Here is a 21,803-nt window from a genome sequence, read left to right as displayed (position 1 = left end):
TATCTGAGCCAATCAGATTGTCCGTCGCCTATCTGAGCCAATCAGATTGTCCGTCGCCTATCTGAGCCAATCAGATTGTCCGTCGCCTATCTGAGCCAATCAGATTGTCCGTCGCCTATCTGAGCCAATCAGATTGTCCGTCGCCTATCTGAGCCAATCAGATTGTCCGTCGCCTATCTGAGCCAATCAGATTGTCCGTCGCCTATCTGAGCCAATCAGATTGTCCGTCGCCTATCTGAGCCAATCAGATTGTCCGTCGCCTATCTGAGCCAATCAGATTGTCCGTCGCCTATCTGAGCCAATCAGATTGTCCGTCGCCTATCTGAGCCAATCAGATTGTCCGTCGCCTATCTGAGCCAATCAGATTGTCCGTCGCCTATCTGAGCCAATCAGATTGTCCGTCGCCTATCTGAGCCAATCAGATTGTCCGTCGCCTATCTGAGCCAATCAGATTGTCCGTCGCACATCTGAGCCAATCAGATTGTCCGTCGCACATCTGAGCCAATCAGATTGTCCGTCGCACATCTGAGCCAATCAGATTGTCCGTCGCACATCTGAGCCAATCAGATTGTCCGTCGCACATCTGAGCCAATCAGATTGTCCGTCGCACATCTGAGCCAATCAGATTGTCCGTCGCACATCTGAGCCAATCAGATTGTCCGTCGCCTATCTGAGCCAATCAGATTGTCCGTCGCCTATCTGAGCCAATCAGATTGTCCGTCGCCTATCTGAGCCAATCAGATTGTCCGTCGCCTATCTGAGCCAATCAGATTGTCCGTCGCCTATCTGAGCCAATCAGATTGTCCGTCGCCTATCTGAGCCAATCAGATTGTCCGTCGCCTATCTGAGCCAATCAGATTGTCCGTCGCCTATCTGAGCCAATCAGATTGTCCGTCGCCTATCTGAGCCAATCAGATTGTCCGTCGCCTATCTGAGCCAATCAGATTGTCCGTCGCCTATCTGAGCCAATCAGATTGTCCGTCGCCTATCTGAGCCAATCAGATTGTCCGTCGCCTATCTGAGCCAATCAGATTGTCCGTCGCCTATCTGAGCCAATCAGATTGTCCGTCGCCTATCTGAGCCAATCAGATTGTCCGTCGCCTATCTGAGCCAATCAGATTGTCCGTCGCCTATCTGAGCCAATCAGATTGTCCGTCGCCTATCTGAGCCAATCAGATTGTCCGTCGCCTATCTGAGCCAATCAGATTGTCCGTCGCCTATCTGAGCCAATCAGATTGTCCGTCGCCTATCTGAGCCAATCAGATTGTCCGTCGCCTATCTGAGCCAATCAGATTGTCCGTCGCCTATCTGAGCCAATCAGATTGTCCGTCGCCTATCTGAGCCAATCAGATTGTCCGTCGCCTATCTGAGCCAATCAGATTGTCCGTCGCCTATCTGAGCCAATCAGATTGTCCGTCGCCTATCTGAGCCAATCAGATTGTCCGTCGCCTATCTGAGCCAATCAGATTGTCCGTCGCCTATCTGAGCCAATCAGATTGTCCGTCGCCTATCTGAGCCAATCAGATTGTCCGTCGCCTATCTGAGCCAATCAGATTGTCCGTCGCCTATCTGAGCCAATCAGATTGTCCGTCGCCTATCTGAGCCAATTTTTTGTGTTTGTGAAAACGGGTCTTTAATCGGGGAAACGGAGCGGGTAGAGCAGGACGGAACGCAGGCATTGACAAACTACAATGACGGACAGGGCAAACAGGTAAGACCAGGACTTAAAATAGGTCATGACTAATCAAAGTAATCGGGCAAAGCAGGAGACGATCAGGGAAGCACACGTGGGTAATCAGGGGGCGTGGCACACACGAGGAGCGGACAAGCCGGGCATATATGTATATCTATATAAAACCTCATTAATGAGGGACAGGGAACAGAACGGACAGACAGAACTGGCACAGGGGAAGGAGCCAGGACAAGACTTGACATAAGACAGGAAAGGCAGAGAAACAGATCAGAAAGGGGGACACGGAGGGAACAGGCAGGACAAAAGGACCGGGAGTGAACGAAGGGAACATCGGGGAAAGAGGAGCAGAAGCCAGAGGGACGAGGGACAAAGAGAGGAGGGACAGAGACAGGAGGAACAAAGCGAGGGGGAGCAGAGGCAGGAGGGACAAAGACGGGAGGCCAGGGAGAGAAGGAGGGGGAACCAAGAGGAGCCCGAGGGAGACCCAGCGGGCGACGGGAGGCAGCCGGAAGGGCTGCAGGCGGCCGGGAGGCCGGAGCCGGAGGGGCCGAGGAGATGGGGTGAGGGACAGACGCAGGGACGAAGGAGGGAGTCGGAGGGGAGACCAGGGAAGGGGACGAAGGAGCTGGAAGGGACCCTGGCGAGGGCAAGGAGAGAGGGGGAGCCGCAGCAGACGGCGACGTCCTCCGACACGCCAGAGCGGGAGGACCAGCAGGCGAATGAGGAGCCGCCGTCGGGGGGCCCGCAGGCAACCGATAAGACGCCGGAGGAGGGACCGAGGCAGGGCGACGAGGCCGCGGAGGGGGACCCGCAGACGACAGCCGACCCGGAGGGCCAGGACCCGCAGGCGCCGACCAAGCCCTAGCGCCGGCGAGGGAGGGCGAGCCAGGGGGCTGGGCGGGTGGGACCCCAGCCGTGCGTCTGTGTCCTCTCCCCTTATGGGACACAGACATAAGGACCCGTGGCCGGGGTCGGGCTCGTCGGGGTGAGGGTACCAGAGTCACAGGGGGAGAAGGGACTGGAGTGGGGCCAGGGACTGGAGCTGCAGGCTGCAGAGGGGGCGCCTGCCCGGGAGCTGCAGGCAGGGAAAGCGCCTCGGACGTGGGCGCGGTAGCTGCAGGCAGCGGAGACGGCTGCTCGGGCTCTGGGGCCGCAGGGGGCACTTATTTTATTATATAAAATAAGTGTCACACAACCGGGGTGACATGCCTTGCCTGCTTGTGGGATGAGGAAGACTCAGGGACTGGAAATGGGATTAAAACTGAAGATGTGCTCATTCCTTTGTGTATTTACAAATTTTCCTTCCGTCAGACATGAGGAGTTTGCTGCTATATTTGGCACTAATAGAGATTCTGATGCTGCTATTTTTATTGTCTATTAGTTTGTTATTATTTACAAGTTCTGTTGTGTTTTTGCATTTTTCTCTTCTGGTTAATTAACTGCTGTCTGATTGCTGTGAAGTATGAGTGTGGTGAGTAAGACTCAGGGACTGGAAGTGGGATTACAACTGAAGATAACATGCTTATTCCTTTTTGTATTGTTTACAAATTTCCTTCCGTCAAACATGAGGAGTTTGCTGCTATATTGTGCACTAACAGAGATTCTGATGCTGCTATTTTTATTGTTTATAAATGTGTTATTGTTTCCAAGTTGAGTATTCAATAAATGCTAAATTGAGAAATTTTGTGTATCGTTTGTTATTATTAGTGTGATATTTTACCATGCAAATAGAGGGGAAAACGTCCAATTATCGGCCAAAAAAAATCAGCAGCATATATCGGCCATCGCCTGACCCTGACTCCTAAATATCGGCATCGGCTATTGAAAAACCCATATCGGTCGACCTCTAGTAACAGTACATTCTGTCCAATTCATCCATCGAGTTAAGTCACACACCCACTTGAGGGGGCACTCCGGCAGACGTGAGGATGGGGATGTTCTTTCCGCTATAACATCCACTGCAGAAGTACATCTCGCTCCTGTTCACAGGGCTTACTTCAATGATGAAGCAGGGCTGGTTGTCTGGACAAGTGAAGTTGTCCTGCTGCTGGGTCTCGGTGCCGTTTTTCCACCTAAGCTTGAAGGTGGAAATGTGTTCCAACTTGGTCCCTGGGACTGCAGCATAGCCAAACATCGCGAGCAGCGTCGGCCACACCCACCACCAGAACCATCACACCGTCCTATACACATAAAGAAGAACTAAAACATAGAGTGTTGTGACAATCTATGCGTTAATGTTTGGCAGCATAGGTGATTCGTTAAAATTATACCGAAGAATGGAAAATGTGATATTTAGAATATTTTTTGCCATTTAGTAGCTAATTTAAGCACTTACCCAATGCCTCAATTTGTTTTAGGTCAGTAATGTCTGAGCCAAAAGAATGAATGTATGAATTTAATACAATTCACCCACTCCCACCCACACACAAATCTGAAATTCAATTTATTAAGACACTTCTTAAACATTAGTGCATTAACAAAAAAGGAAAATCTTAAGAGATTCAGTAGGATTTTCTATGTTAGACTTAAGTTAATAGTTCAATAGTTTTTATATATTTCAGTATACCAATTTGACTTTAATGTTGAAACAGATGCTAAAACATGGAATAATTTCATAACTAGAGAAACATGTTATTCACAAACACTAGCAAAGGTAGCTTATAGTTAAACTTACTTAAGTCAGCAAGTCAGGCTACAGTGTGTAAGAATTGTCGTAAACGATAATTTGTCTCAGTCTTACATGACAGAATAAGTAAACAGAAAATATAAAATGGCTGAAACAGCATCATTAACGCCAGCTACAGTAGAGGCGCAGAAAAGGTGTCATGACTGAAGTATTCCCAAACTTTGGAAGACCGCATGCGAGCCTTTTTTGCCGCGTGTTTCTCCAGAGGCTCCGGAGCTCCGCTGGTTGACGCAGCCAAGTTGGCTCATGTGCAGGGGGACAAGCGGCAAATTTCTTTTTTGCAGGGTGGTAGGTGATGTCTCATTAATATTTCTGAGAGAAGTGCTACATGATTGGCCAGTGCATGCCTTACAAAATGGTGCGGCACTGCATCCAAGCCTGCGGCACTCAGAGTCACAAATACAGTGGAAACCATTTGTAGTAATTACGTCTGTCTGGCTGATTTCCAACTAATTGATATTTGTATATTTATTACATGAATATAAGGTAATATAAGGTAATAGAAGAGGTATTTAATGGTTTTCCGTCTGAGGAATTTGCAAAAAACTGCAGTGCATGATGGGTCGGATCTAAAGGCTGCCTAACGTCCTCATCTGTAGGACGACTTACATCAAGACTAGGAAGGTGCATAATGTTCATGCCTGGTTGCGTTTGTTGGTCCAGAAAGTAATTCAATTTCGCCATGTAGGTTACGTTCTTAAAAACTGCTTGGAATATAGCCCGATTATATGCTGTGGGCCTTTTAATTTCTTTGTTTACCAGGTAGGCTACCTTCTTTAAACTGCGTTTTGTTAGACTACATATTTAGGGAGGTCTTTATAAATTTATTGTAGTCTTTATAAATATGTACATAGTTTAGCCTAACCCAGCCACTTAAGGGAGCAAGCCAGCTCAACTAGGTGTCGGTCCCAAGCCCGGATTAATGGGGAGGGTTGGCGTCAAGAAATAAAGAGACTGTATCTTCACTGCATGACTGATGTCAAAATGTGTGAAATATGTGGTTGTATAAATAAATTCATTAAAGTAGGTTAATGATTCTGTGCTGTCTAAATTGTATAGAAAATTTCTACATATAGCCAAACAAATCTCCTCCTGTTTGAAAAGGCATAGAAAAAGCAATTTAGCCACTAAAACTTTACAGTTTTTGTGAGGGACAGTCGAATTCTCTCGTTAAGTTTTTTGTGATCCTGCACCTACACTTTGCCGGCCCCAGGAGGATGGGCTCCCCCTTTGAGTTTGGTCCCTCCCAAGGTTTCTTCCTTCTTGGGAGTTTTTCCATGCTATCGGCGCCTATGGCTTACTCACTGGGGGCTTTGGGTGGGCATGATATAAAGCAAAGCATTTTCCCTTCCAGTTTCCTCCTCTGGTCCACATTGCAGGACCATCAGCCATCAGAAACAGCCCAGACAGTCTCCTTCAGCTTCTTTAGTGTCCTTGGAAGCCAAGGCAGTTTTAGATCTGAGAGGAGGTTTATCAGAAGGACACATATTACGTCGTTTGTCCTGAAATGTAACATGGGGAGGAAAAGTTAAGCGGTTTAGTCAGATTGGAGTCGTTTATTCAGCAGTGGCAGCGCCAGTGACTTAATGCTACAGGTGCTATAGGGGAGTGAGATTATTTAGAGCGGGTGCTTTAGCTTTTCAGCTTATGTAGATGCTGTATAGAAGCACACAGCACGATAAGCTACAGCATGGATAAAATATGATAAAATATGAAATTCTAACGTCTAGCTCACAGAGCCTCTATGTGTACTTTGAAGAAAAAATACACTACAAGTATGCTATAAAAACCGCAAAAATGTCTTACACAATATACAGATTTTACAGATAGTTAAAGAAAAAATGAAACCAATATTTTGGGGGTGCTGTGGGGGTACTATGGTCATTGGAGGAGGAGCTAGAGCCCCCCCCCCAAGCTTTTCCCTGGTGCTGCCACTGTTGTTCAGATTAAAAGTAACCTTGTCATTAATAAACAGTACTCTGATCAAATTTTTGCATGTACAAACACAATCAAAGTTTAACCACATGTTTAGACACAATTCACACACCTGTTACATTTCCATAATGCTAAGACTCTCTACACTTACTTCATCCACTTTCTTGTTTGGTACACAGTCAATTGATGGATGTGTAAGATTATTACCAGACCGTCTGCTGCAAACTCTACAGTTAATGAATGGCTGCAAAAACACACAGACACACAAAAACAGTATTTAAAGAGTGGTGGGCAATAAATACAGTGAGAGAAGGTGTAGTAAAGATATATCTAAAGATTTAAGGCAGAGCTGCTGGACTGCAGGGTTTAATGACACAGAACAATTTTAGAGGAAAGAGCTTCCAAAGCAGGGTCACCTTAAGGCTATATTATACAAAGCAAGTTCATCTAAAAGTATGAACAACAAATCCCGTTTAACTGAACACTGCTCTGTATTAAAATACTGTCCTCCGATCAAGCTAAGTGGTCCTGTAGTTCACTATTTAAAGAGGTAAATTTAAAGGGTAATTCACACTGCGCATCTACCCTGCTCTGACCAGATTTAATTGCCCTTTCACCACAAAACACCACACTGCCATTTAAGGCTGATTTCAACTGCCTGGTAATCCAGCCTTTAAGCCTGTAAACCTACTAAAATTTGAGAATAAGGTGATGGAACTGGCTGTTTGAGGCCACCTATCTATTTGTTACTTTATTGTTGGCTAACTTTCCTCCGCAGGGCATCAAAAAAGTTAACATGAACCTAAATTAATTTGCTAACTGATATGTCCAATGCTCACAGTCACAGTGACTCTTTACTTACCCTCTTGTCCATGAAAATACAGTCAGCCCGATGGTCTGTTGCAGTTGACTTTGGACATTTTGTTGCTCTCAAGAGAATCTCAATGTCAATGTATTCACTGCTGATCTAAATCACATAAACACGTTATATACAAAATTGCCTACAACTGTTTTAAAGGCAATATAACAAACAATAATCACCCAAAAAATGGCAAACTGTCACAGACTTGACTGCAGCAGATTCAGAGAGAAACTGTGAGAAGGTAAAATTGACCAGGGCTGAGATATACAACCATCACTTTCATTGTGAAGAGACATTAAGCATCATATGCATTGAAATTAAAACATCAAAATCAATGTGATTCTCATTAGTTCAGCTTGCAGATGATGAAAGTTTCACACTTTTGTAAACACTTTCTCAGCAGTTACCTTCGGACGGCCCTGGATGTTATAGAAATTCATGTGCTGACGGGTTCCTTGATGAGCATTTTCGACTGCGAGTTTAATGGCCGTCTTGTAGAGTGCAGGGAGACTGTGGTAATCTTGCTGGGCCTCTGTGGAGATAAGCAGAGCTCCATAAGCCAAAACCAGAACCAGCAGGCGGGTCATCTTCCTCTCAGCTTTGAAGGGAGAAGCAGGACTGAGGACACTGATCTGTGGTCCCCTTATCCAGCACGTCCAGGGGCGTGTCCTTCACCCGAAACAAACAGACCTTTGAACAACATTGGAAAACTCTTCAGGATGAATCGAGGCAGGTGGTCAAGTGGGTTTATTGTTATTTCAGCAATATACACAGTACACAGTGAAAGGAAACATTGTTCCTCCTGGACCACGGTGCAAGACAAAGAAGAAAAACAGAAACAACACAAGATGACACAAGTGCGGGCAAGATAGAACTATACAGAGTGAAAGGAGCACAAACAGAGGGAGAAAGTGCAAGATAAACACAAGAGCAACAATACAATACTACAGGACAAGACAGCGCAGTCAAGAACACAGAGTGCAGCCAGAGCTAACCTGAATAGGGGCATCAAGGTTGCCAGGCAGGCAGAGAAACAGAAAATAGAGGTCTACTTCACATACAACAACCCACAGTGGGTGTGGCAGGGAATACAACACATTACAAACTTCAAAGGCAACAACACCGTCACTGTTAACAGCAACGCCCTTTTAGCAAAGGAGCTAAACAGCTTCTTTGCTCGTCTGGAGGAACACAGAGCAGACATAGCCACACTGCCCCCTCCCCCAATCTCCAGCACTCACAGACTCCCTCTGCAGGAACACCACGCGAGAAGGCACATTGCATCTCTAGGTGTGTGGAGTTTAAGACAAGGCAAGTGATGCTACGATAATATAATTCCTTGGTAAGACCCCACCTAGAATATTGTGTGCGGGTTTGGTTACCATACCTTAAGAAGGACATTGCTGCCTTGGAAAAGGTGCAACGTAGGGCAACGAGAATGATTCCTGGTCTTAGAGGAATGTCTAATGAGGAGAGGTTAGCTGAGCTGAATCTGTTTAGCCTCGAGCAAAGGAGACTAAGGGGGGACATAATCCAGGTGTTTAAGATTCTAACAGGTCTGGATGCTGTTCAGCCAAATGGCTATTTCAATGTTAGTTTAAATACCAGAACTCGTGGCCATAAGTGGAAATTAGCTGGAGAACATTTTAAAACGAATTTGATGAAGCATTTCTGTACACAGCGTGTAGTTAGAGTATGGAATAGTCTTCCTGTTATTGTAACACAAGCTAAAACCCTGGGTTCTTTTAAATCAGAGCTAGATAAGATTTTTGAGCTATTAGCTAAGTTCTCCTCAAAGGAGCTTGATGGGCCGAATGGCCTCCTCTCATTTGTAAATCTCTTTGGTTCTTATGAGTCAGCTTACAGAGATGAGGTCCAGAAACTGATAGGTTGGAGTTCAGCAAACAATTTGGCACTAAACAGCACAAAGACAAAGGAATCACTGACTTCAGGAAGGATGGAGGCGACACTGGCCTGCCTAGATGGATGGATGGATGTTTTTATTGACATTGTAAGTACAATGAGATTTAGTTTGGAACGCGCCAGCAGCTACACAGTATATTTACAATTATATAGATTGTGAGGCATAAAATAAGGTGTGAGTAATATAACATAACGACATAATATAAGTAATCATTAATTAATCATTACAGATGGTATGAGGTGTGAACCGCTAGGCTGCTATGGCATGTTTGGTATCAAACCGATGGAAAATCACTCCAGTTTCCAAATCTGGTCAGTGGTTACCACGAAAGTGAATATATCAAAAGTTACACCAGCCTAACGAAAATCATCAATACAAGGGAAATCACTCTGGTCATAAATCTCAAAAGGACTGATACAGACCCCCTTCCGAAAGCCCGCCAAATGGATGGTCAGCCATTGGTCCAGGAGTCGAATTCCTGGTCACTCCTATTCACGAACTTTACACTATAAAACCTGGCACCTCAGAACAAAGCCAGGAGAGGAGAAACAGAAGGGAGGAGAAAACAAAAGACCATCAGCACGAAGAGAGGCAGAGAACATCAGCCCAAGAGAAGAGAAGCCCACAAGAAGCCCTCCTGAAGCCTATCAGTGAAGACCCAGCTGGACAGAGAACTGCAACCAAGCCCAAGCTTCACCAGGAGAGGGAATCAGAGGGGCTCCACTCCAACAACCGCTGCAAACACCGCGCCTCCCTGAGTGCCATCACCCATCAGCTCATCAGCCTCCGCAACCAACTGCCAAGACCCCCCCCCCCCACTCTGCAACCAAGTAAACAAACTTCCTTTCATTTATAACAACCTAAACTCCTATTCACCTGCTATATTACTTTAGGACAGTATTTCCACAAATTGCTTGCTTTGCAGAACAGTATTTTCCCTTTTAAGGTTACTCATTTTAAATCTGGTCATTGCATTTTCATGATTACATTGTTTGTGTCCACTCCGTTATTTCGTGTTTATTGTTTGTTAGGTGTAATGTCTGTCTTATGTTAGTTATAGGAATAAATGCATGTCTTTTACACAACTTCAGCCTCCGTTCATTGAGTGCTCACAAGAATCCCTGCCTGTGCGATCTACGCTCTGAAACCTCAAATTCGCCTGAAATATCGCGAGACTCTCTCTCATTGGCCGTGAGGGGAGCTTCGCTACCGATCGTTTACATTACCTGGTGACGCAGCTCGTTGGACAAGCCTTCTATTCTAACCCAGGTTATTACGTGATACTGGTTATTAATGAGTTCCATTTAAGTCACACATTAACAGACTCACGGTGTTTCGCAATTGAGTTTGAGCCGACCATTCAGCATAAAAATTGGTTAATAATCACAAGGCACAAGGTTTAAACTTATTCTGAGCACACAATTTAAACTTTTTATGACCGAACGTGCAGTGAAGAAGCGCTACTGTGAACTGGTTGCAAAAGTCGCACTCATGGCAATCTGAAGGCATTTAAGCGGGATCATATGGGCTTATTATAGTTATTTTTATTTCTATTATTAGTAGTTATATTATTTTGTTTTATTTTCGGTGATTTCATTGTAGTTCTTTCGTATTAAACTGCAGTAAACTTTAACCCTATGTCTGACGAGATTCTCAGATGTAGCGCTTTGTTTCCAGGTTCAATTCGGACGAGTGTCTCCGTTTCTATATATCCTGGGAGAGATCTCTCTATTAGCGAACGGGAATACTTGTTATGAGGTTCTAACCTAAATTATGTTGCGCTTGGACATAAGACCGATAGCTTAGTTACCTATCAGGATCATACTCGTATGTGTGTGCCTGCTTTAGACAAAGCAAGTTTAACACAACTTTGCGCTGTGAGCCAAGTGTGTGTCATTTAGAAATTGGGAGTCTCCTGTGCTTGAGACCCACCGTGGTTAAGCACCATTTGCGACGAGATATAGTGCACTCACAATTTAAATCTGTCGCCGTAACGCGTGCGCCGTCTCGCTTCAGTAATTGTTTTAAGGGGTTTTATACTGTGCAAGGCACAGAAGAAGGCCACAAGCAGCATGCGCATGCATTAAATGTGTGTGTCACTCATCTAGCGTCGGCAACCGCCTAGCTATATCTTTGGTTACCTCTAGTGGTCAGGCATAGAACTACCACTCCATTTCGAAATTGCGCCTCTAGTGGCCAGGCATAGAACTACCACTCAATTTCGATATTGCGCCTCTAGTGGCCAGGCATAGAACTACCACTCCATTTTGATTTTGCGCCCCCGGTGGTCAGGCATAGAACTACCACTCCATTTCGATATTGCGCCCCCGGTGGTCAGGCATAGAACTACCACTCCAGTTCGAAATTGCGCCTCTAGTGGTCAGGCATATAACTACCACTCCATTTCGAAATCGCGCCTCTAGTGGTCAGGCATAGAACTACCACTCCATTTCGAAATTGGGCTTCTAGTGGTCAGGCATAGAACTACCACTCAATTTTGAAATTGCGCTTCTAGTGGCAAGCCATAGAAGTACTACTCCATTTCGAAATCGCGCCTCTAGTGGTCAGGCATAGAACTACCACTCCATTTCGATATTGCGCCCCCGGTGGTCAGGCATAGAACTACCACTCCATTTCGAAATTGCGCTTCTAGTGGTCAGGCATAGAACTACCACTCAATTTTGAAATTGCGCTTCTAGTGACAAGCCATAGAACTACTACTCCATTTCGAAATCGCGCCTCTAGTGGTCAGGCATAGAACTACTATTCCATTTCGTAATCGTGCCTCTAGTGGTCAGGCATAGAACTACCACTCCATTTCGAAATTGCGCTCCCGGTGGTCAGGCATAGAACTACCACTCCATTTCGATATTGCGCCCCCGGTGGTCAGGCATAGAAGTACCACTCCATTTCGATATTGCGCCCCCGGTGGTCAGGCATAGAACTACCACTCCAGTTCGAAATTGCGCCTCCAGTGGTCAGGCATAGAACTACCACTCCATTTCAAAATCGCGCCTCCATTGGTCAGGCATAGAACTACAACTCCATTTCGATATTGCGCCCCCGGTGGTCAGGCATAGAACTACCACTCCATTTCGAAATTGCGCTTCTAGTGGTCAGGCATAGAACTACCACTCAATTTTGAAATTGCGCTTCTAGTGGCAAGCCATAGCAGTGCCACTCCATTGAAATTGCACCTCTAGTGGTCCGCCATAGTAGGTTAACAACATCTGAGTTGGGTCTCTGGTGGTCAACTGCGGTGATACAACACGCATAATTGGACACACAGGTTCTTGCCTGAAAGCAGGAATCAACTTCACGGACTAAATCAGTTTGATCACAATACATTAACATCCAATTAGGTTATTGTTGCATAACTAATTGATGTTTACAATTGAATAAGAAACACAATTCATTTGGTTTGATTCCCGTTTAACCTTTTTGATTTATTTTAGGTTTTATTTCACCTTATGCTTTCATTCATTCCCTCTCCCCCAACAAGGGGACTTGCATAGAAGTTCAACCACTATTAACAACAGTAAACCAGTTACGTACACAATCCCATCAGGAAGTCGTTTGGATGTGATCAGTTGAGCCCTTCGGGTGCTGGGTGCTTACCATTCGCTCTCTGTTGGTTGAGCTTGTCTGTGGCTCTGCTGTCACTGCTTGTGATCGTACAGTTTGTCAGAACCGAAGGGGAGTTCTCAGCAATTGGATGCCCAAAAGCGTGTCAGCCCGGCTACACCCACTGACTCATTACGGGCAAGGCTGACAGGTACCTCAGGCGGTCATTACAACTTTTGAGCAGGACTTCGTTTAGGGTGAGTTCTGAGAACGGCCCTAGCTTGGACTCTCACTAGGGTGGGTGATACCTGAAGGCAATTTTGCCAGCCGATAAGCTGAGCTCCACCTGGGTTGTCTCAGTTGTGCATACAGAATACGCCCTTCCAAGTTAACATTGCTGGGGATCGGGGGAGTGGAAGCCGGACTCAGGCTTGCTTGGCTGGGAGAATGATTCCTGGTCTTAGAGGAATGTTTAATGAGGAGAGGTTAGCTGAGCTGAATCTGTTTAGCCTCGAGCAAAGGAGACTAAGGGGGGACATAATCCAGGTGTTAAATCTGGTCATTGCATTACATTTTTTTTGTATCCACTCCTTTATTTCGTGTTTATTGTTTGTTAGGTGTAATGTCTGTCTTATGTTAGTTATATCCATCCATCCATTTTCCAAACTGCTTATCCTACTGGGTCGCGGGTGGTCCGGAACCTATCCCGGAATGTGGAATGGGCACGAGGCAGGGAACAATCCAGGATGGGGGGCAGCCCATCACAGGGCACACTCACACACAAATCGTGATTATATTATTGCACTATACTATATAAATAAAAAGTAAACTTAATACCAGTTGTGGTAATAAAGTGCACAGAGAGTAAGAGAGAGTAGGGTTTCACATAAACGTATGTTCATTAGCATTTAGTATTCTGATGGCTTTGGGGTTAGAAGCTCTTATTAAATCTGGTTGTTCTGCAATGCATACTGCGGTAACGTTTACCAGAGGGCAGAAGTTCAAACATCTCATGTGCTGGGTGCGTGGGATCTTTTTTAAATATAATTATGCATATGTAGAACTAGGGATATGATCCTGTTAAGTATGATAGTTCTGTCTCATTATTGCAGGATCGACATCCATAGTAACTGTGGTGATCTATCCATTTGTGTGCATGTCTGTGTGTGTGTGTGCGAGCGGGTATACCTATCCTACCCCATAGCGTGATAAATACCTGTTTTTTTTTTCCCTTATGGGGACCACGAAACTGAAAACCAGGAAAACTCTATTTTATAAAAATCTGTGACTGCTGTGGAAAAACTAAAAATGCAAAACCTCTTTTATTTTGCTTGGTTACTTATGGTTATGGTTAGGGCAGGGTGGGGGTTAAGATTGTCATAGTTAGCGTTAGCATTTATCCAATAGAAGTCAATGAGCGGGCCCCATAAGGATAGGTATACCCTATGTGTGTGCATGTGTGTGTTTGTCCCATATTGCCTGGGCTTCAGGATACCTCATAACCCGGAACTTCATCAGAAGTAGTTAGAAAATGGATGAATGGATGGATGGATGGATGGATGGATGGATGGATGGATGGACAGATCAATAAAAGTACAGAACATCCATTTTACAAAGAACCATCAACACTAAATGTATGCACTGGTCATGCTCCTGGAAATTAAACTTTTCTGAAAAGCAGCATGTTCATAAATTAGCTGCTGTTATACCTTGGGGGAACAAATGCAGATGAAATTGTAAAACAAACTGCAGTGGCAAAACAGTTCTGGCTGCCTGTGCTGCCCTGCCTGCCCGCCCTCCTGCCCATTATGTCCTGCCTGTGCCACCCTCCTGCCTGCCCTCCTGCCTGTTTACGTCTTTCCTGTGTGCCCTGCTGCCAGTTATTCTGTATTTACATCCGGACTTAACTAATTGAACCATATAAACCATATAAATCAGGACTTTGTTAACCTGACTTCTGCCCTGTGGAGGATGGGCTCCCCCTTTCACTCTGGTTCCTCCAAAGGTTTCTTACTATGACTGAGTTTATCCTTGCCAATGTCGCTTTCTAATTTTTCAGGCTAGATCTTGCTCACTGGGACAATTGGGCAGGGACAAAGTAAAGTGCTTTGAGACAATGTAAGGCTATGAAAATGTACTATACAAAATAAAGTGAATTGACTTGAGTAATGTGGCACAAAGCAACCCTTCTTTGCCACAGGAAATGTCTGGTGCAATTTCTTTTTTAATTGTACATGTCAATTGCATAATACCCTAAACTAATTCATTATTATTTCTATTATTATCATCATCATCAGTATTTCATTAGTATTCCATGGTATTTAGATTTTTCAGGAATCAGTGTGTGTACTGTATACTTTTTAATTTATTTGCACTATGTGTAGTGTCTCTGCAGCTGTATATACTTGCTGCATTATGCACAAGAACTTCCCTCAGGCATCAGTATAGTTAATCAAATGTAATATTTCTTGCTTGTTTATTAAGTTGTTTTAGGTATTTTGTGTGTTCCACTTAATTTAGTGTAATTAGTCCTAGTTGACTCAGGTTTAGTTAGATTTTTCCTTCTGTTGTTCCTCTGCATCATGCTACTGTCATAAAATTTCAATGTCTTACCTAACTTAAGAGTTTTGTGCATTGTGTTTTGGAGAGAAAGAAATCATTACTTTTTTTCTTTAGATTCATCCACTGATTCTATCACCTATGACACATTCCCCCTGAATATTTGTTTGTTTATTTATGTATTTGCTTGGGGGATGGAATTAACAAACAGAAATAACTGAATGAATCAGGGTAGTGAAAAACATTTATAAACTTATCATTTTGGTATTGGTACGATCCTGTTCTGGTTAGTTAGCCGAGGGAGTAAATCATCCGGAGTTTCATCTCTCAATCTCCTCCTACACCCACTCAGCATCACAGTATGGACTCCCCAATGCAACTGATCTGCACGTATTTGTACTCTGGGAGGAAATTGAAGCCCCCATAGGAAAAACTCAAAGCCTACAGACATATGCACAAAACCAGGGGACATGCTCAGTTCTGCAGGCCTGGAAGTGTGAGAGAAGGCTATTTATTGAGTTTCCCCTCTGCCCCTGGTAAAGATGAAACATGCACAAGTCATTAAACACACATATACTTACATGAAAGTCTGACTGATACTGGAGCTTCCAGTGCCCGTAAACCAGGTACTGGGGTACTCCATTTCCTTCTTGATAATTAGCGCCATTGAAAAAAAAAACGGTGCCTTTCCTAATATTAACTGACTCTCAGACAAATGTACTGCTTGAAGACCCTGCCACTATTCGCATTTTCCAGCAGGAGTCACAAATCTTCATTGCATTCAGTTTATTCTCAGATGAGCTCATGCATGTTTCTATGTGCATCTTTACACTTAAACAAATACAGCTAACCTCTGTTGTTATATTCCATATATATTTGTCGTGACTGGCCTTTTTTCTCAAATGATGGATTTCTGAAACTAAAACTGACAGTATTCTAAAATATTTATATTGCCACATCATCGACACATGTTCTAATATGACATAGCATTCCCCTGGACCATAGTGCGACTTAGAGACAAGATATAACATGCCCTTCACGGTAAAACACTAGATAGGTGCAACACTTAATGTCAACGTTGTCAATGTCAATGTTGACTTAATGTCAACGTTAAATTCATGGATTCGCAAATTAAGTAACACGGTTACAGTACAAAAACGAGCAGAGCTGTGTATGGCATGACTATCTCGCGGCGGCGACAAAATATGCTTATCCTTCTAATTATTCAGAAGAAAATATATTTGCAAGCACAGCCGTTCACGGCTTCCGTACAAAAAGCTGTCACTACGCTACAGGAAGAATACACGACCAATATAGGATTTACACAAGTCTGCTTCTTTTGTTTTATTTAGTAACAACTTTCACAAAAATTGACAGCAATACTGCTAAAAGTGCAGATCTGTTGCCAAATTAAATAAACAAAGAAATTAATCATAAAAATATTCAAAGTATATACAGCCGGGGGCGCCGCTAGCAATTTTGGGCCCTATGACAAAATATGAGGTTGGGCCCCCCTACCACACCCATTCAGATCTCTGGGGGCCCCTAAAGGGCGTGGGCCCTTAGAATTGTCCCAACTTTCCCCCCCTTAGCGGCGCCCCTGTATACAGCTAACCATTTCCAATCGAAAAGTACATACAAGTCTCCAATATAAGTTATACAATGGAGCGCAGATAAAACTTTTAAATAGTAATTAACCAAACTATATAAAGAATACAAGTTTGAATACAGGTAATTTGTATAAATTTTACTGTGTTCAGACTGAAAAATCAGCACCAGCCTTACACACATTGCAGTTCTGCTTTTTTCTTCTTTTAGCATAATTACCCGTTTCACGTTCACGAGGCAGAAGATCCCTGCAAATGTGAAAATTCACAAGTAACAGGCACCATTAACCTCAAGCCATAACAGTCTGCTAGCCTGAACAATAGCAAACTCTATGTATTACCAATTATTACGCAGGTTGTCACTTTATCAAATCATGACTGTTACTAAGAAGTGGGAGTGAAACGCGTGTCACGAGATCTCGCGATATTACAACATGACGAGATTTCTCGTTGGAGCGAAAAGCCGTTTCACGAATGCGCTGCAAATGAGCTGCTGTAAATATGTCGGCATCTGACTAAATTACTATAGTAGATACCCCAGACACTTTTGAATCTTTTGTGTGTCAGCATTTCGGGTGCCCGGCGGAAAATATAAATGGCGAAAGGGAGACAGACAAAACACGAACCATCTGTAAGGACTGTAGAAAGCTAATGCCGCACACAGCGGCTAATGCTACTACTAACTACTATGCAAAGCCATTTGCAGCACCATCATAGCTCTTTATTTAAATTCACTGCACCGGTGAAGAAAACATTTTTTAAAAAATGTTATGTTTATTATTGGGTGCTTTCCACTTCATGCACCCACATACAGCGCTAGCTTAAAGCAATGCATTCTGGTCCTGACGCAATGCATCATGGTTATATTTTTTATCGCCCGTTGCATTACGTCACCATGTCACATGGTACCAAAACTCCGCGAGAGCAAGACACATCAGGCAGCACCTCTTAGCAGGCTGCACAGGCTGGATCCGCCTCCATTACGACACAACTTTGCCCTTATTGGCTTAAGATTTTAGTTACATACATGACGTTTGTATATCTGCTATTTCTCCCGAGAAGCAGGTAAAGCGGTAACTGCTTTTCAATTAATTTACTTGGTAAAATTAAATTTAAATAAATGATATGAATATTGTAATAGTACTCGTGAGCTTTGTTTGTTGTTAGTTACTATAATGTTGCGCTGCTTTATTTGTTTAATCGTCTTGTCTGTGAAGACATTCAAGTTAATCAAATAAGAACTGCACTGTACACTGTACATGACCATAAAAACTTTGAATCCTTGAAATAAATGTTTTTGATCTTTTCCTTGGCAGTTATCTTTTTACACAGGGCCTCTATGTACACAATAGTTATTTTTTTCACGACTAACAGTATGGATCAGGAGTTGGTTATTGTAAAAGAAGTAATGTGCATGCAGGTGATATTTGTATAGATTTATATTTACCCCTAGGTGATAAGTTTGACAGTCATTTCTTTTACCGTTTGGCCTCTCGGTTGAACATAATAGTGGCGCGAGCAGCTCCACTTGGTTTTTTAAAAATACTCAGCCATGAACTTTTGGTGAACTCAGGTGAATCCCTTCCTTCAGTAGTAAACCTTGGTAGTTTCAGCCGTTTACACATTGTCTCACTAAAAGGTTGATAATATATTTGTCCTTTTACATAGTGATAAAATATACGCGATAAAAATGTGAATATTCATAGATTCAGGACTAACAAAGTAGCTAACAGAAACTCAGACTAACAAAAGGTGCAAATACATACTCAGTTGGTTCCATTGTGTTGATTACATTATAATGTTTACATTGTAATGATTATATCATGGATATTTGGCATACTTTTTATAAAATCGTAATTCTTATATTCTGCGTTATATAGTGCTAAATAATATTCCATAGATGGATGGACTTTATTAATCCCCGTGGGGAAATTGTGTTTTTTATGTCTCCCTCAACTTACTCTTTGTGGAGTAAGTTGTCCGCGAAGTGCAGCTACCTGTTGGGGCGCCCAGGGAGCTGGGGGTTAAGGGCCTTGCTCAAGGACCCACAGACGTGCTGAGGCTGGGTTAGTTTCAACTGGTGACCTCATTACAGGCACAAGGACTGACCCCTGCCCCCCAACTGTGTATGAGTAGCATTTATGCTGTTTCTTGAGTGTGAGCTAGTACATAAACCAGCTAGTGCTCACCATTGCAAAAATACTCTAGCTTTCTGTCATACACATTTTTTTATTTTCTTACATTGTCCGTTTTTGTTCATAGTCTGTAATATTCTGAATAACGACAATGTAGAGGAAAAACAGATTAAATTCTCCTTGTTTGTAATTTCCCCATGTAATCCACTGCCTTGTGGTAAGAGGTGCAAAAGTCAGACGCGTTGAATGATGAGGATACGATATTGAGTTTAGTTCTTGAGAGGATTTATTCATATGATATTTTAACACACAGTACTTTGAACTGGTTTGTTTGGCGCAAAAGGGCCGATATGCAGACACCATCACACATGGCAAATACGGTCAATGACTGTTTCACTTTGCACCTTCAGCCCTGAGCCGCGTAATCTCAGCACCTTTAATAACAACCATTGCTGCCTCCTACAGGTGGGAATACACTTAGACAATAGTAAATATCACTAAGGCAGGCAAGTACCTCTCGTTTCAAGTGTTGCAATACTATATAACATTATATTATAAACAATAAATACGAATAAATAAAAACATTAAACAAATAAACATAATCAATAATATTCATGAATAATTATGCTTAATATACAAATAAAAGAATAGCTCCTGCAGATGATTTCAGATAACTACTGGAACAATGAGTTCTGGAGGGGAGCAAGCTCTGTTACATGCTATAGAAATGTTGATCTGATTCCTTTCATTATCAGATTGTTACCACTGTTAAAAACCACAGATATTGTATTCTGATTGTATGCATTTCCTTATTAGGGCATGTCAGTTACTTCTGTTAAAAAATCCGTTTATTCTGACGTCGTAAATTTCCTGATCAGAGTTTACCCTCTTTAAAGTGATGGAGGTCCACTTGTGCCAAAGATACATCGATATGCATATGAGATTTCGTTTGTGCCAAAAATATGTAAATAGCACACAGTCCATGTCGACTGAGCATGTGACAAAGAATTTTTCTGTGACAATTCTATTTTGTCAATGAGTTTGTCTGTGGAGCCCCTGAAGGGACCTAATGGTGTCCGCTAATTAGATACCCAGAAATAAACTGTGTGGCTCCTGCCCAAGCATTGCTGCCCAAACAGCAGCTTCCTCCTTATGCCACCGAGGGAGGAGTAGCCAGTGGTTCCCCTGCCCCTTCCCCTCTCCCCCCTGCAGACGAGGATCATAACCATTCAGCACCCGACTCTACCTCCTTCTCGGTGAAGAAGTGCCGTGGCGAAACGCTCAGGCAGCAGGACGAGGTAGCAGAAATTCTTGCCCCTATGTTGGTATGTCCAAATCCTCAAGGGGGAGATAAGGTTTGCTCATCTGACACTGTAGATGAAGGAGTTGAACATAAGAACATAAGAACTATACAAACGAGACGAGGCCATTCGGCCCATCAAGCTCGCTTGGGGAGAACTAAACTAATAGCTCAGAGTCGTTAAAATCTTATCTAGCTCTGATTTAAAGGAACCCAAGGATTCAGCTTGCACTACATTATCAGGAAGACTATTCCATACTCTACACGCTGCGTAAAGAAGTGCTTCCTTAAATCCAGCTTGAAATGTTCTCCCGCTAATTTCCACCTATGGCCACGAGTTCGTGTATTTAAACTAATGCTGAAGTAACTATTTGGTTGAACAGCATCCAAACCTGTTAGAATCTTATATACCTGGATCATGTCCCCCCTCAATCTCCTTTGCTTGAGACTGAACAGATTTAGCTCAAGTAACCGTTCCTCGTATGACATTCCTCTAAGACCAGGAATCATTTTTGTGGCCCTACGCTGCACCTTTTCTAAGGCCACAATGTCCTTTTTAAGATATGGTGACCAAACCTGCACACAATATTCTAGGTGAGGTCTCACCAAGGAATTGTATAATCTTAGCATTACCTCCCTTGACTTAAACTCCACACACCTGGAGATATACCCCAACATCCTATTGGCCTTTTTTATTGCTTCCCCACACTGGCGAGAATGGGACATGGAAGCATCAACATACACACCAAGGTCTTTCTCATGATCAGCTACCTTTATTTCAGTGACACCCATGAAATACCTGTACTTTATATTTCTGCTCCCTAGATGGAGTACCTTATATTTATCGACGTTAAATTTCATCTGCCAGGTATCGGCCCAGTCACTAATTAAATCAAGATCCCGCTGTAGCTGCTGAGCCACTAATTCAGTATCTGCTACACCACCCACCTTGGTGTCATCTGCAAATTTCACCAGTTTACTGTATATATTGGTATCCATATCATTTATGTAAATTAGGAACAATAGTGGTCCTAAAATCGAACCCTGCGGTACCCCACTATGAACGCAAGCCCACTGTGAGTTGAAGGACATTGCCAGTGACCTGCTGGACCCCAGGCAGAACAGGCCTCACCATGCGACAGCCCTTCAGAGACTGGTCCTCCTGCGCATGGACTGGGGCATGATGCATCAGTTTAAACAGGAGCCTGGTAAATCCTGCGAGTGCTACACCAAGCGACTGATGGCAGCATTCTCCAACTACAGTGGGATGGACTCCACAACGGACCGAGAGTGTATGTGATGTAAAATACACTAAGATAGGTAAAAACTCTTTTGTGGACTAAGTAAAACAAACATTTTATGTTCTAGTTTTCTTAAAACTACTGAAACAAATAATTGGCTACACTGCAGTTCCGCTGTTTTGTTTGGCATCCCTGCATGTCGTGCATTGTGTGGAAAAAACCTGAAGGCTGAGGAATGTTACGTAACACAGCTAGAATGTAAAAACTCTCTCTGGTGTAATTCACTGCATAAAACCA

This window comes from Brienomyrus brachyistius, unplaced genomic scaffold, assembly GCF_023856365.1.
Source record: "Brienomyrus brachyistius isolate T26 unplaced genomic scaffold, BBRACH_0.4 scaffold430, whole genome shotgun sequence".
NCBI classification, from domain to species: domain Eukaryota; kingdom Metazoa; phylum Chordata; class Actinopteri; order Osteoglossiformes; family Mormyridae; genus Brienomyrus; species Brienomyrus brachyistius.
Note: the sequence above shows the minus strand (reverse complement) of the source record.